Source organism: Myotis yumanensis, unplaced genomic scaffold (genome assembly GCF_028538775.1).
Source record: "Myotis yumanensis isolate MYYU_CA2020_CCGP unplaced genomic scaffold, mMyoYum1.0.hap1 SCAF_2, whole genome shotgun sequence".
Taxonomy (NCBI): Eukaryota; Metazoa; Chordata; class Mammalia; order Chiroptera; family Vespertilionidae; genus Myotis; species Myotis yumanensis.
Window position 1 is genome coordinate 75,249,673 of NW_027223753.1, and position 16,290 is coordinate 75,265,962.

Here is a 16,290-nt window from a genome sequence, read left to right on the forward strand (position 1 = left end):
AAATTATAGTTTTAGTTTAACTAAGTGGGTATAGTACAAAGTCGCCATAAATGGAAAATTGACAGATTTCTGACCAATATAAGCATGTGAAGTATCCAAAGACTAAATGGACTTAGGAAAGCAGTGGATTCTCTGTCATCAATTGTACTCAAATAGGATGACATTTGGAAGAGATGCTATCAGTACAAAAAGTGATTCACCCATCAGATGTGATAGAAGATCCTTTTCCACCTGGCAGGGGTAGATGGAACCATTATTCTTGTACAAGCCATACGATGTTTAAATGAACTATATGTTCATGGTTTGGACATGCAGCCATTATATGAGGAAACAAATCAGAGAACCTGAAATCCAGAATTATGATTTAGAGTTCATCCAGTAGTGAGTTATAAAATTCAAAAATGTTCACAATAGACATAAAGGAATATCATTTCTTTTTTAATTTAGTGTTATGTAGTTCAGACTCCCCGACCACATGGGTAGCACCTGTGAAAGGTATATTGTTGCTTAGGTTATAATATGAAAAACCCAATAACATCTCTGATACAAAAAGGTACCAATGGTGGCATCTTCCCGGGCTTTCAACTCATTGGGGCTGAGGCTAAAGCCCCCTTCTTCTTCTTTTACTCCCTCCAAAGAAACTCTAACAGGAAACATCTTTTCTTTCTCCTACCAGTACCCCCTGAATTAGACATAAGAGTACAACAACAGGAGGAATAATCATGGAGGCAGCTTGCATCTAGAACTTGTAAATCCTGCCAAGGGGCCTGCTCTTAGTTCTCACCCTGATCAAATGCCAATCAAGCCTGGACTTCCAAGATCCAAGGCAGGAGGTACCAGATCCAAGTCAACCAAATGGAGGGTTATGGCAGCCTACCAAAACAACAACACAAAAAACATGAAAAAGTCTCCAAATCACGAAGGAAAAATCCATATTTGAGCATATGTTCGATTGCCTAAGCCAATAATTTCTAAACTTGAGAAGCTGTACATGCCCTTTGGCATCTAAATATCATATTCTTGGATCAACTTTTATAACACAGTTTCTCCTTATCCAACTAATCCACAGCTACTGAAGTTTTTTTCCCCACAATATCTTAACTTCAGAACTTTTACAAACCATTTTACATGTTAGATGCCATCTTGCTTTTTCATTTTAAAATGTAACCCCTTCTTCTATTTCTTACCCTTTCCAATAAGTTTCTTTGTCCCAGCTTCCTTTGGTCAAAAACCAAAGGCAAAACTCACTAGGTAAACAGATATAGTGGGGAGGATGAGAATCTAACTTAAATCAATACTACCAAAATCTAGTTTGCGGTATTTTCCCACAAAATGTAGTCTAACAGCTTACACTGAAGCAGTTCAAATACCTCCTGCGGGTGGCATTGTACCAGTTAATGCTATATGTATAGAAGTCACCAGCTAATGCATTCAATGTTAGCTAGAATCTGCACATTAATGAAATTCCCTACTAATGCTGCAGACATGCCCACAGCTTTATTTCTTTTAGCATGATATAAATGCATTTCAGGCTCTGAGTTTATGACCTGTGCTGATTTTTTTTTTTTTTTTGATGGCTGAGTTACACCCACCAGGACAACATAACATCCAGGCAGCAACCCCAAGGGCAATGTGAGGAGGATTTTCTGATTATGTCATCAAACAGGAAACCTCATGGAGACTCTGGGATTAATGTATTTTCCACTGGAGCTGAAAGCAGGCAGGATGTAGTCATTGGAAGAGAGAGAGGGAGGGGAAAATGTTGGTAGCGGTGGAGGGAGTGTCTTTAATATGACATTCAAAGAAATCACTCATATTTATTTACATCTTAAGCCTTCAAGCAAATAAAGGTTTTAGAACTTCAGTAGAATGTGGTAATAAGCAAATTATATAAGCACTGGATATGAATGCACCCCACAAAGAGTTTCTCTAAACCATGGCACCATTCTTGCTCCAGATGGCATGGAAAATAATTCATAAATGACAAAAGTTCAATGGGTGGACGGCAGCTGTTCGGTCCCAGCTCTTTGGCCACCCACTTCAGTAGAACTGAAAGCTTTCAATCAACTCTTTTCTCTCACAGGGGCTTCAAACAGCATCAGAACATGTGTACAATATGTCCTCAGAAAGCAGTTGGCCAAATATGGAAGATTATAAAATCAAGTTAAGTAGAAATGAAAAATACAAATACATACTGTTTTCTCCAAAATCCATAATACCAGGCAGGGATTAATTACAAAGGATTTCGAGTTTTGGATGATATTCTTTTTCCCCTTGGACTCACAGCTTCCTTTCATGCAGAATGAGAAGCATCTAGAATTTTGACAGTATTATTTTAATAATAAATAGTCAATATTGTACTTGCCTCTCTCCCTTCATTTACTTCTAAACTCCTTACATGAAGAAAGCATTCCAGCTTAACATGGGCCAACTGCTACTTTGAAAGCCAGTGTCACTGATTTTATATTCTGGTTCTGAGCCTTCAAACGAGGCAAACACATTAGGACCACCATACAGCAAAATAAACACTTTCTATCCTTTTAGTCCAGAAAGATTGCTCAGTTGCCATTCAAGTCTAAGTACTATTTTATTTTATTTTATTTTTATTTTTATTTCAGAGAGAAAGGGAGAGGGAGAGAGAGAGAAATATCAATGACTAGAGAGAATCATCGATCAGCTGCCTGCTGCACACCCTCTAGTGGGCATCAAGGCATGTGCCCTGACCTGGAATGGAACTGTGACCTCCTGGTTTATAGGTCAATGCTCAACCACTGAGCAACACCGGCCAGGCCAAGTTTAAGTAAATCATTCACACACACACACACACACACACACACACACACACGTGCGCACGCGCACACATCCATGCCCATAAACAAAGGTGAATAGAAATAATTATATTAACTAAATTATTTGAGTTACTTAAAACCAAACCAGATTATAAAACAAATACAACCTAAACAATTTGCCACTTTTGAAAGAAACGATTTCAAGCATGGCATGCATAAGAGATGAGGTTATTATTTAAGCAGAGAAAAACGTTTAGGATAGCCAATATTGTGAAGCCATATGCTGGGTCAATTCTTTCACTCGCACTCTTCATCAACGATGGAAACTTTCTAACTGTTAACCTAACCAGTTTGAATTCGATAGAATGTGGAAGGATGAAAAACAGCTGACACCCTTGTAACCTCCCAAACACAGTCAGCTAAGATTACATCACTGAAGGCACCAACACACCCACTCACTCCTTCCTGCTTTTAAGCCCTCTCCATATACTAGTACAGATTTCTGAAAGGAGGCGGGTTGCTAGGGCACCAGAGGTGAGTAACATTTCCTTCACCCTTGTACTATGCATGGGACTGGTGGGGAAAAAAGGACAGAACAAAATCAGAACAATACCTTAATAAAGCAAAAGGTATCATATTAAGCTAACCTATAGTAAATAATTTTAAGTGAAGATGTTTATGATCACAAAAAAAATTTAAAGAACAACCAGCACTGGTTGAGAACAATTTGTTCTCCAAGTTCATGTTCCTTTTCATATAAGCTCTTGGAAGTCTGCTTTTCCAGCCATTTTTTTAAATTACCATTGAGATAATTGTGCATTATTATGCCTATTATTATGTGTAATAATTTGTCTATTATTTCTATACATTATTTTAGTCATTAATCAGTAAATGGGAAACATAAGAATTAGAGAAGATTGGTCAAATATTGTATGCTTGCAGGGAGCAAGATCAAGAGAAATAGTAAAACCAATAATCTTCTGTATCTTTTTTTAAATACATGTTTTCTATATTTCCTAGCTGTTACCAAGGATTAAAAAATCAGAAAGTAGAGTTTTATTCTCAAATAGTAAAGGCATTTGGACACCTACCCAGAGCTGGGCAGTAGATATGAAGATCTGAAAAGTGTTTAAATTATTCTGAAGATACTATAAGGATTAAATTTCATACCAAAGAAATTTTATTCACTGTGCAAAATATGTCTAGTTAAAAAAATTATTCAAAACCCAGGACTGAATACATTCAATCAAGCTGTCAAAGAACAAAGACCTGTTGTCTCTTTTCTTTGCCTCAAGGAACTTGGACAGACAGCCACCAGACAGTCTGCTGAACTCCATGCGGCCTTCAGGAGTGAATTTCTGTAGGACAATCTCTTGACTACAAAATGAACATAAACAAGTAGTTCGATAACTTAAGTCTCTCTGTGTTAGGGTTTTACACCAAATTAGTTTGAGTCTGTGGCTGCTCCTTACCGGGTCCACTCACCAAAGATACAATCTATCAAAACCAGCAGCACAATGATTTAATAAAATTACAGTTATTTAGAATACCAATTATGAAACAAGGTGAAATTACAGTGGCCAACGTTATTACATGCATTAAAGCAAACAACATAATACGTAGCTGGCTATGTGGAATTAGAACTCTCTCTCTCTCTCAGAGTTTACAAAGCACACTATCCATACCAGAACCTCTACTGGCTTTGAGATCTGGCTACCTTTTATGGCAATAACCTAATTCATGCTGTCTTAATCCAAATAAACAGATTAGTAAAAGCAGATCATCACTACGCACTTCAAGACTTACCATTAAGCTACAGTAATCAAGACAGTGTGGTGCTGGCAAAAGAAAAGAAAAATCAATGCAACAGAATAGAGAGTCCAGAAATAAACTCCCATAAATATAGTTAACTGATCTTTGACAAAGGAGAAAAGGCAATACAATAAAGCAAAGACAGTTTTTTAAACAAATGGTGCTGGAACAACTGGTCATCCACATTCAAAAAAGAAAAAAATGTAGACACAGATCTCACACCTTTCACAAAAATTAACTCAAAATGGATCACAGACCTAAATGTAATATACAAAACTATAAGGAGATAGGAGAAAATCTAGATGACCTTGGGTTCAGGAGTAAATATTTAGGCACAACACCAAAGGCACAATACATGAAAGAAATAATAAGCTTGACTTCAAAAACATTTGCTCTATGAAAGAAAATGTCAAGAGAATGAGAAAACAAGCCACAGACTGGGAGAAAAAAATTTGCAAAAGACATAACCAATAAAGAACTGTTATCCAAAATATGCCAAAAAGAAACAAACTCCACCCCTTAAAACTCAACAATAAGAAAACAAAATGATTAAAAACTTAAGACACCTCTCCAAAGAGGGTAAACAGATAGTATATAAGTATATGAAAAGATGCTCCACATCATCTGTCATGAAGGAAACATAAATGAAAGCAATGAATTAACATTATACATCTATTAAAATGGCCAAAATCCAGAACCACCAATTGCTGATAAGGCTGTGGAGCAACAGAAACTTTCAACCATTGCTAGTGGGAGTACAAAATGGTCCAGCCACTTTGGAAGACATTTTGGCAGTTTCTTATAAACCTAAACTTTCTCTTACTGTACAGAAGGGGTGCTCATTAATATTTACCCAAAGGGGTTTTAAAATTTATGTCCACACAAAAAAACTGCACACAGATGTTTATAGCAGCTTTATTCAAAATTGTCAAAACCTGGAAGCAACCAACATGTCCTTCTGTAGGAAAATGGATAATGAAATTGTGGTATGTCCAGACAATGGATTACTATTCAGGGCTAAAAAGAAAAGAGCTGTCAAGGCAAGAAAAGACATGGAGGACACTTAAATGCATATTACTAAATGAAATAGGCTAATTTGCAAAGGTTACATACTATATGATTCCAGCACTATAACATTCTGGAAACGACAAGACAAAACTATGGAAACAGTAAAAAGATCATGGGTTGCCAGTGACTGGAGGGGTGGAGAGAGAAGAAAAGGTGGAATGCAGAGGATTTTTAGGGCAGTGAAAATACTCTTTATCCCATAATGATGGGTACATATGATCATACATTTTTCAAAACTCATAAAACATCCAACACGAAGAATCTATATTAATAAAAGCATAATATGCTAATTAGACCAGACATCCTTCTGGATGTCCTTCCGGGCCACCTTCCGGGCAAAGCCGGGGCTGCGAGGGAAGCCCAGATCCCGGGTGCCAGAGGGAAGCCAGATGGTGCTGGCAGCTGGGGGAAGGAAGGCATACTCTTGCATGAATTTTGTGCATCGGGCCTCTAGTTACTAATAATATAGACTATGGCCTTTGGGTGATTATGATGTGTCAGGGTAGGCTCACTGATTGCAACAAAGGCACAGTCTTGTGGGTGATGGTGAGTGTTGAGAATGGGTGAGGCTGTGCATGTGTGGGGCAGAGCGTGCACAGGAAATCTCCACACCTGCCCCTAAGTTTTCTTTTTTGTTTGTTTGGGTATTTTTTGTTTGTTTGTTTTTTAAGATAGAAAGATTTTCTTTATTAATGACCGCCACCGTATTTCTTTAGATACAGGAGTTTTGAACTCAAATACTCGGGAGAAAACAAGTTAAGATTGCATTATCCTGCAGCTCATTACCAGTAACATATTGCAAAGCAAGAGAGCTTGGAAGGCGGGTGGAAGGCAAAGGGAGTGATGGCAGGAAGATAAAGAAAAGGAATTAAGTTGACCAAGTGGATTTCTTTTTTCCTTTTTTTTAATTTTTATTTAATTCTTGGGAACTATCAAGTCCTTGCAAGCACAGCTCGTTTCTGCAGATTATTTTCCAAACGTGTGCAAAATGGAACCAAAATGGAGAATCCCTTAAAAACCTGAAGAGGTGCAACATTAAAAGCTACGATTATCCTGTAGCAAGTGTTCCTGCCTTCAGTTGCCAGCCACTTCCCCTTCCTGTTCCCAAGAGTTAGTGGGATGAAAACGTCTTCCCTGGAATTGTTTTCATTTCTTTCTTCTCAGCATCTGAATGTGCACGGTTTGGCACCTTGAGGAAGTTGGATGTTTTTGCCTGCATACATGTGTGAATATAGGTCTTAGAGCACTTGATGTGATAGTGCATCAGTTGATGGAGTTGTCTGGAGCGCTGGCCTTGGTGTGGCGAGAAACAGCATAAAGGTAATGTAGCCAATGTTGTCACCCACAGCGGCATCGGTGTCTTTCAGCTCCAGAGGCTAAAGAGGACCCGTGGGGTCGTATGGCTGGCTCTGTGTCCTTCTTTGAACTCCTGCATGAACACCTTTCCAATGACCACATCGCCGTCACCCTTAAACACTGTGCTGAAGACTACCATGACTCTGTCCTTTTTAGACTCTACATACATGGTCTCATCGTCCCTATAATGGATAACTGCCCTGTTCTTTCCTTCCTTGCCCTCTTCTTAGAACTGGAAGTATTTCTCAAAAACAGAGACAAAGCAATTTCGTTTCAACATGCCAGCCTGATGCACCTGGAACCCTTGGGTGCAGGCAGAGTTTCACGGTCGTATAGCAAAGAGACATTGTATCCTGATTCTGGATTTATCAAGAAGTTCCCATACACTCTCTTTAGTAACTCATCAGCACCATGTGCCTGAAGTTCCTTGTAGAATTTCAAAGAAATACTGACCATCACTTTTGTCTCCATTAGGATTTAAAATACGATAGAGGGCCCTAACCGGTTTGGCTCAGTGATAGAGCGTCGGCCTATGGACTGAAGGGTCCCAGGTTTGATTCCAGTCAAGGGCATGTACCTTGGTTGCAGGCACATCCCCAGTAGGGAGTGTGCAGGAGGCAGCTGAATCGATGTTTCTCTCTCATCGATGTTTCTAACTCTCTATCCCTCTTCCTCTCCCTTCCTCTCTGAAAAAAAAAATCAATAAAATATATTTTTACAAATAAAATAAAATATGATAGAGGACCCCACCAAAATCTGCAAATGTTACTCGTGCTGCTTCTGGTTTCTTTCCGGTGGCCGCATCCTCAAACTTGAGCATGAGCATCTCCTTGATGATGCAGTTGCTCACCACCAGGATCAAGGTGGTGGCTGGCCCCAGATGCCTGAACCACTTGCAGAACCACCTCACCCACAAGCCCTGCCCCTAAGTTTTGCTATGAACCCGACTCTGCTCTAAAAATTAGTATTACTTTTTAATTATCATAAAAAATAAAAGTATTTTAAAAAAACAATTAAAGGACCCTAGATCATCACTGTCCAATAGGACTTTTGGGATGATAGAAATGCTATGCATCTACACTTTCCAACCTAGTAGTCTCTAGGACTCTGTAGCTAGTATTTAAAATGCAGTTGTTTTGACTGAGAAACTGAATTTTTATTTTGTTTAATGTTATATTTTATTTTAAATTGACATAACCTCATGTGGATAGTGACTTCCCTAGTGGACAGCACAGCTCTAGAAGGCTCACTCAGTAGAAAACAAGTCATTGCTTGAGTCTTGATTCAAAATATGTAATAGAAAAATAAATTTGCAACTGAAATTATGATTTAATTTTAACAGACCAAATATATAACGGGTTTTCTGAAGCAGCTACTTTAGGAGCAAAGGTAAAAATCATAATAGGGGGCATCAATCTTTAAAAAAGTCTGTATTCTAAAATGTTATGTCTATAATTTAAAATATTTTAAAATAAAATGATTTTTAAAAATAAACTACAGTATTTCTCATTCAATACTAAAATCTGCTAAGGAAAAAAAAAGGCAACAAAATATTGTAAAAATGATTATCAGGTTGCTCCATGATTATTTTAGGAAGGAAAAGTACAATTGAAAAAATATTCATTTCACACTATTGTTATTACTTGCCCCTGAATTTAAGAATAAGATGATAGAAAAGGCCTTTGTCTAGCACTTTGCAATTTGCATTCTTGTGCCTTGATAGACATAACAGTGAGTTGATTTTGTCAGGTGTAAACAGTGTGTTCACACTTCCAAGAGAAGTGTGCCTTCATTATTATTCAACATTTAATTAAGTCATAACACTGAAGAGATCTGGTAGTGAGTTTTAGCACGTGCAGAGCTTGAGCCTGTAAACCATACTCCAGCAGATTCTCTGGTCTTGATAGAAATGAGCCCAGTGGAAACAACCCAGGATCAGTGGTCAAATACAGTTAGACACAACTGGACAGTGGATCTACCAGTCTATGTGTGACCACTGGGAAGTCACATCTCCTAAATCTCAGTTTTCTTATCTCAAAAATGGGAATACTAATACTGATTTAACACTAAGTCATCCTGGAAGGAAGACCCGGCACATAGAAAATAACAAATGTCTATTTATTAGTCTAATTATGATAATAAGATTGACTTAGACTACTTCAAATTATAAAAGCTGTGGGACAGTTACCAGCCCGGTTCCAACTCACTCCTTAGCCATATCTGGATGGGTAGGATCCTATCATCCAGGTTTTGGGGATTTTTAACTTCTTATTACATAGAACAAGGAGTCCCTTTCATGCACCTTGTCCATTTCTTGACAATTAAGACATTGCTATCTTTAACAGAGTGAATAAAGTAACCCCTTCCTTACAACAGTCTTTCCAATGCTTACAAACATACTGTTTCTATTCCCTCAGATGTTGCCAGACACTAGGTTTTCTTTTGGAGGAGAGATCAATGAGAGCAGAAATGAACACAAAGTCATAGATTCTGAAAAATGTTAAGCCAAAGAGACCTTAGAGACCATCTCGTCTCAACGTCTAATTTTGTTTTTTGGAACTTAGACCCTAGGAGCGTTAACTGCCTGTGCCAAATATCAGAGAAATTATATTCCAATGCTCTTCCTGTCCCACAACATTGCATCAAACATTGACATCAGCGCTGGCCAGTGTAGCTAAATGGTTAGAGCCAGCTTGTGCACCAAAGTGTGGCAGGTTCAATTCCCCAGTCGAGAGCACATACCTGGGGTTGCAGGTTCATCCAGTAACCCAGGTCAGGGGCAAGTACGGGAGGCAACCAATTGACGTATCTCTCTCACATCGATGTTTCTTTCTCCCTTCCTCCCTCTCCGCCCTCCATCCCACTCTCTTGAAAAATGAATGGAAAAAATATCTTCCAGTGAGGGTTAACCCAAAAAATTTGACAGCAATATTTACTTAGCACTCAGAGGTTCTATGCATAAGGTGATGATATTAATAATTAAATTATAATAAACTAGAGGCCTGGTGCACAGATTCTTACACCCAGTGAGTCCCTTAGCCTGGCCTGCACCATCTCACAATCTGGGACCCCCTAAGGGAATGTCAGACTACCTGTTTCAGCCCGATCCCTGCAGGCCAGGCCGAGGGATCCCCACTAGTGCACGAATTCATGCACCGGGCCTCTAGTATGCATATAAGATCTTTGGTTAATCTCTTCCTGCCCTCCCCTCTCCCCCTTTCCCTCTGAAATTCATCAGTCTGTTCCATGTTTCCATGCCAGTGCATTGAGTGTCTGCACCCTGGTGGTCAGTCCATGTCATAGTTACTGGTCAAACGGTTGAATGGTCAAACCATCAGCTGGTTGCTTAGGTTTTTATATATATAGACTAGAGGCCCAGTGCATGAAATTACTGCATGGGTGCGGTCCCCTAAGCCTGGCCAGCAATCAAAGTGTGAGCGTCTGGTGTGGAAGGGCAGGTCCCAGCTTACCTCTGGGCCCTGGGCAGCACCTGGGCCCACAGGCCCCCACGCATCCTCCTCCACCTGAGTCATGGCACCCAAGTTCCCATACAGAGATGCAGTGAGCATGGCCATATACCGCAGGCCAGGGCACAGCGTGGGCCTCTGGGCCACCCAGCAGTGCCACAGGGAAGCCAGGGGGGCAGCATGCTCTCTCCCGGCCGGCCTCACAGACTGGCTCTTGCGTGAACCCACAGGGAGCCCAACCGGTCCCTGTGGTCCCGGTGGCTATGGTCCAACTCACCCAGAAGACACTGCATGGGTGCAAGGCGGGCTCCTCACTGGTGCCTGACACCTAAGCACAGGGGCTACCCCAGCACGTGAGCCCTGGCATACTGGGGGAGGGTAGCAGGAGGAGTGCGAGCGAGCTTGGAGGACACCCCACATTTTCACTGCACCTCTGTCCCAGTCACCCCCACCCCAGATAGCTGGTGAGAGGTTGCAGTGTGTCACCAACACCCTCCATGTTCCATGCCATCCCCTGGTGGTCAGCACACATCATAGCAAGTGGTTGAACTGGTCTCTCAGTTGAACTCCAGGTCGAGTGAACACCCAAGTTGACAATTTGCATATTAGGCTTTTATTATATAGGATGATAATGTGTATCCAAAAATTAATACCAACCACTGTTCTTACTAAGGTTATACTTAACCTTTTTAAACCTTTATTTATTTTTTTTCCCATAGGATGTAAGTGAATGTCCTATGTCAATCATTCCGATGAAAACATGGAAGAATGTAAAAAGCATACAAAAAAGGAAGAATGATATATCACCTGCTGGATGTTAAAAGACAAAGTCAAAGTCTGAGATTGTATTGCTTCAGTTTTCCAACAAATTATTTAGAAACTACACTCAGGTCCCTCTATGCTTATCCTATATAATAAAGAGGTAATATGAAAATTGACCATCACACCATCACACAAGATGGCCGCCCCCATGTGGTCCAAGATGGCTGCCACAAGATGGCTGGCAGGGGAGGGCAGTTGGGGGTGATCGGGCTAGCAGGGGAGGGCAGTTGGGGCAATCGGGCCAGCAGGGGAGGGCAGTTAGGGGTGATTGGCCAGCAGGGGAGCAGTTATGTGTCGATCAGGCTGGCAGGGGAGTGGTTAGGGGGTTATCAGGCTGGCAAGCAAAAGCAGTTAGGGGCAATCAGGCAGGCAGGCAGGCGAGCAGTTGGGAGCCAGCAGTTCCAGATTGTGAAAAGAATGTCCGACTGCCGTTTTAGGTGCGATCTCTGTGGGATCGGGCCTAAACCAGCAGTCGGACATCCCCTGAGAGTTCCCAGATTGGAGAGGGTGCAGGCTGGGCTGAGGGACACCCTCCCGCCCCCCGCCCCCTCCCCCTCCCCCCCCCCCCCCCCCCCCAGTGCACAAATTTCATTCACCGGGCCTCTAGTATTCAATATAAACTTAAACCCTTATGGACCTGCTGTAAAGCTGAGCTCCTTCCACTAAATAAGCTGGTTCCCAAGAAAGCATAGAAGAAAAAAAGTCAAAAATCAATTATTTTCTTACTTGTAAACATCTCTAGTGAAAAAAGTTTAAGAGAATGTTGAAAGCCAATGGCTAAAATACATTTCAGATATTACAAATGATATTGTCTCATCTATTTGCCAATGTTTCCCATGACCAACATTGAACTGGCTGCCCATTCATCTTCTGCTGGGTAAACAAGAATTTCATGTGTCGCTGTATTAGTCCCGCTGACAGGCTTTGAGTCTTTCCCTATCTTTACTACCCATTCTCAGTGGTAACACGATCCACAGTATTCAGATCACATTAGAAATCTCATTCTCCTTTTCTGATATCTATTGCAAAGTTTTAAGTACCTAAAATGTTGGGCCACCATCCTGGAGAGTGGGCAGAGCCCAAGCTTTCAAATCAGACAGACCTTTGAAACTAGACTCCCTCAACTATTAGCTGAATAAATTTGTCTTCCCTTGTAAAGTACATGTTTTATGTCACAGAGTAATTGGAAAATTAAGTGAGATAATACATGTAAACCATAGCACAATATGTGAAAGACAGTGCCTAGAGAAATGGCAAATATCATGATCATCTTCACAACAACTGAGAAGAATGATAATATTGTCAACATGTTTTTTAAAGGAAGAAAATCAGATTTCTTTCAAGCCAAAGGGCTTTCAAGCCCAGTGAGATGAGTGGTACTTTGAGAAGCAGGAGCTACCACTACATGAAGGGTACAGCAAGAAGAAAGAGAAGTTCAAGGGGAGGGAAGGTGAAGTTTACCAGGAAGAGTTGGATGTGCGTCCTCAAGCATCAGGACTTGAATTGTTCCCTAAAATACAGCTCAGTCTTGAAATGCATGAAGGAGTAGGAGGGTCATTCCAAACAGACATAGCTGTGACAAAGCAAAATATTTCAATGCAAACACATCTGGTGTGCCTGGGTAACGCAGGACAGAGTGATTAGGTTAATAATCATGATTGGAAACTGGGTGGAATCCAGGCTGGGCAAGCCTTGAACATCAGGCTGAGAAGTTCACGTTCATCCTACAGTAAATGGGAAAGCACTGAACTTTTCTCAGCAGCAGAGAAATATATCCACAGTGGCGGACTAGGAAGGTTCAGAGGCAGGGAAATGTGAATGTAGGTCTGGGAGGAGAGGTCATGGAGATGAGGAGAACAGAGTTTTCCCCCCGCACCACGGGCTGGGCCAGTGTTGCTATGTCCACTCTGATTTAATACACTGGAGTTGAAACGGGACAGTTTCATAATGTACAAATCACATGCTTTCTATTTGTCCACTGAATGGAGAAAATGAGAGACTGATGGTGCGGGCCTTTTTCAGGTTACACAGATTGAGAATGAGGCTGGGAAGGAGCATCGGCCAGGAAGAAGCCAAGCATTCAGCAAGGTTGAATCTAGAGTCACTAAAAGCTGGGTTAAGTAGCCTGAAGTAGGATTATAAATAAGGATTGAGGTCCTCATAATGGATAAGGCAGGTGCATCCCGGGCAGGGATGAGGGCAAGGAAGAAGGAAATTCAAGGTCAGGAATGGGACAGCCATAAGAAAGTTTGTTTGATACAACAAAGGGAAAAAGTTAATTTTTTGAGGTTACTCGGTCTTTCTTTATACTCTCTACCCTACCCCTAGGGTGATTGTTCTAAGTATAAAACACAAAGGCCAATCAAGGCAGACAAATAAAAGGAACTGTTGTTTGTCTAGAAAAGAAATAAATCACTATTGCAAGAAACCAAGGCAGATGGTAATACAAGATGAGCACCTATTACACGATGCTTGGCACTTGGCATTTATTATCTCCTAATCTTCAAACTAATTCTTCAAGTTGTTACTGTTATTAGAAAATAAATTCATAAAAGTTGTAAAGTAAGCTGCCCAAGGAGAATAAATGGTCACATCCGATGCCAGGGAAGTTTTGAACTGGGAACTTGCAAGGCAGTTTGGTAAAAACACCGTAAGAAAAGCCCAGGCCTGCAGATGTGAGTGATTAGCCCTACACTAAGGGAGAGTGGCCGGCATGGAAAAAGACACAAACATGAGTGACACTACACAGCGTGGTGATCGGGACTTGGTAGACATGGAGGGGTAAGCCTACCAGCCTGGGAGAGTGCTTCTAACACTTCTGGAAAGAGAGGACTCGAAGCCAGCCTGGGTTTTAGCCAAAGACAATGAACTGGGTTTTAGATGTGTTGAGCTGATTTGGGGGTGGGGGGAGGTGGTCAGTAGGCAGGGAACAGCTGGGTAAAGAAATCCTGACAGGTGGGTGGGAATAAGAAACCAAAGTCCAGAAGAAAGGCTGAGCCCTAACATGTGGCTTTGGAATCGCTGGGCCATATGGCAATTCAGCAGCATTTCTACGGTTTCCTACGTGGGAGAGCACTGTCTATATTGGCTTCAAGAGCAGACTGACATCTTGCCAACCTTCAGAAAACATGCAAGAATTCTCTCTGCCACCACCTCTGTGACTAGCCCTAGAAACAACACACACACACACACACACACACACACACACACACACACACACACAATTTAGGGTTTTCAGTTAATGGCCCTTCTACACAAACTCAAAGCAAATGGCATGTTATTTAGCTTCAAATGTGCCAAGTTAAAATGCTATGAAATCATGTGGGCTTTGACTTTTTAATGTTATTCAATCGATGTCATTAAAACAGAGAATTTAGTCTTTTTGTTATTCCCTTGTAAGTTCTGCCGTCTGTCTGTCTGAAAAAATGAAGAGCACTCATTTATGTCGCCTAACCAACTTATTTGGGGGAACATTAGATGGGTTAAAGACAGCGAAACCCAAGTTTCAACGTGCATGTGGGGAGAAGAAGAAAGTGCATGTCAAGAGTGAATAATGCCCTGCCACTCAGCCTGAGCCCTGCCTCCACTGACTGTGCAGTCTGGCTGATGCAGGAGTGAAGACAGATCTTTTCTCTCCTTCTCCAGCGTGCCAGCCATGCTTAACACCCTAACACTTCATTAGCATGCTAATGTGTGACGATTATTTTGTGCAAGTACCACTGTATATGATTTTGAAAGGCTCTATCAACCACAGCTAGAATGCAGGGACCTAAGTGCTAACTCACTATCATTAATAAGAAAACAATATACTGCTCAAAAGGCGTGTGTGTGTGTGTGTGTGTTATCTGTCCTATGGCTTTTGCAGGTCAACCATTCTTTATGTGAGCATCAGTGAGAGAAAAAGCTGATTTCTCAGGATACATAAGCCAACTGTAACATTCATTCTACCAGGGGGGAATAATACACTAAATGTCAAGATGTCAGAGATAAATGGATATTATGGGCGTGGATTGTTGGGAAAAGTAATAAACTAGGAATCAGAAACCTGATTTCAATTTGAGGTTCTCTCATTGTCTCCCTCTGCAATTCTGAGTGAGTCATTTACTCATTGGGGACTATTTTCTTATTTATAGTATGTTGGGGTAACTACGATTTCTTAAAATTTCTTCTTGCACAAATACCCATGATCAAAGGATATTATTATGATAACAAATTGCTAAACCCTTAACTTCTATAACCATTTTAGAATAATTTTTCAGGTTATTTGTATTATTTATCTTCATCTTCTATTGACTCCAGTGTTAGCAAGAATACCTATATCTCTAAGGAGAATAATTCAAACTGTAATAAGGCTCATATAAGATGATAGGATAACTGGAGAGACAGTGAAAGCTCCTGCATGGAACAACTTACTAAAAAGATGTTAGTTTTTCTGTTTTAATTTATAAATTTAATATAATCCATGTTAAAATTTCAGTTGAATTTTGTGGAACTTAATAAATTCTTCAAAATTCATGTGTAAAGATAAAAGTTCACATATACTTTTGAAAATTAAAAACCAATAAGGACTTACTTTGCTTAGATATTGACATATACAACCAAGCTTTATTAACAAAATAGCATGAACTATGGCAAAGAATGAAGAGACCAAGGGAGCACAAGGGTGGTACCAACTTGTTGGGGAAACATGATACCACATGGAAACACAAAACTGGGCTGCTACCTACCACCATATATACATATGGGCTCCAGGTGGATTAAAGACCTAAATAAGAAAGATGTCAATATAATAGATAATAAAAAATAAATTCTGTAACAGAGGGACAAAAATAATTTATTTTACAAAGCTCTCAAAGTAAAATATTGATAAATTGAATTACATAAAAATTAAGATTTCTGTTCACATACACAAACAAAAAAACATAATGTACAAAGTTAATAGTAAAGTGACAGACTAACAAGATACTTGTCTAAAA

General features: G+C 40.4%; 1 long non-coding RNA gene and 1 pseudogene across 3 annotated transcripts in view; both read right to left on the reverse strand.

Annotated features, from left to right (window-relative positions):
- The window catches only part of LOC139003589 (uncharacterized), a 161,109-nt gene that overhangs the window by 114,840 nt on the left and 29,979 nt on the right, over nucleotides 1-16,290 (reverse strand). The gene's annotated exons all lie outside the window — the stretch shown is intronic.
- On the reverse strand, nucleotides 6,781-10,600 carry LOC139004398 (actin-related protein 2/3 complex subunit 2 pseudogene; annotated as a pseudogene).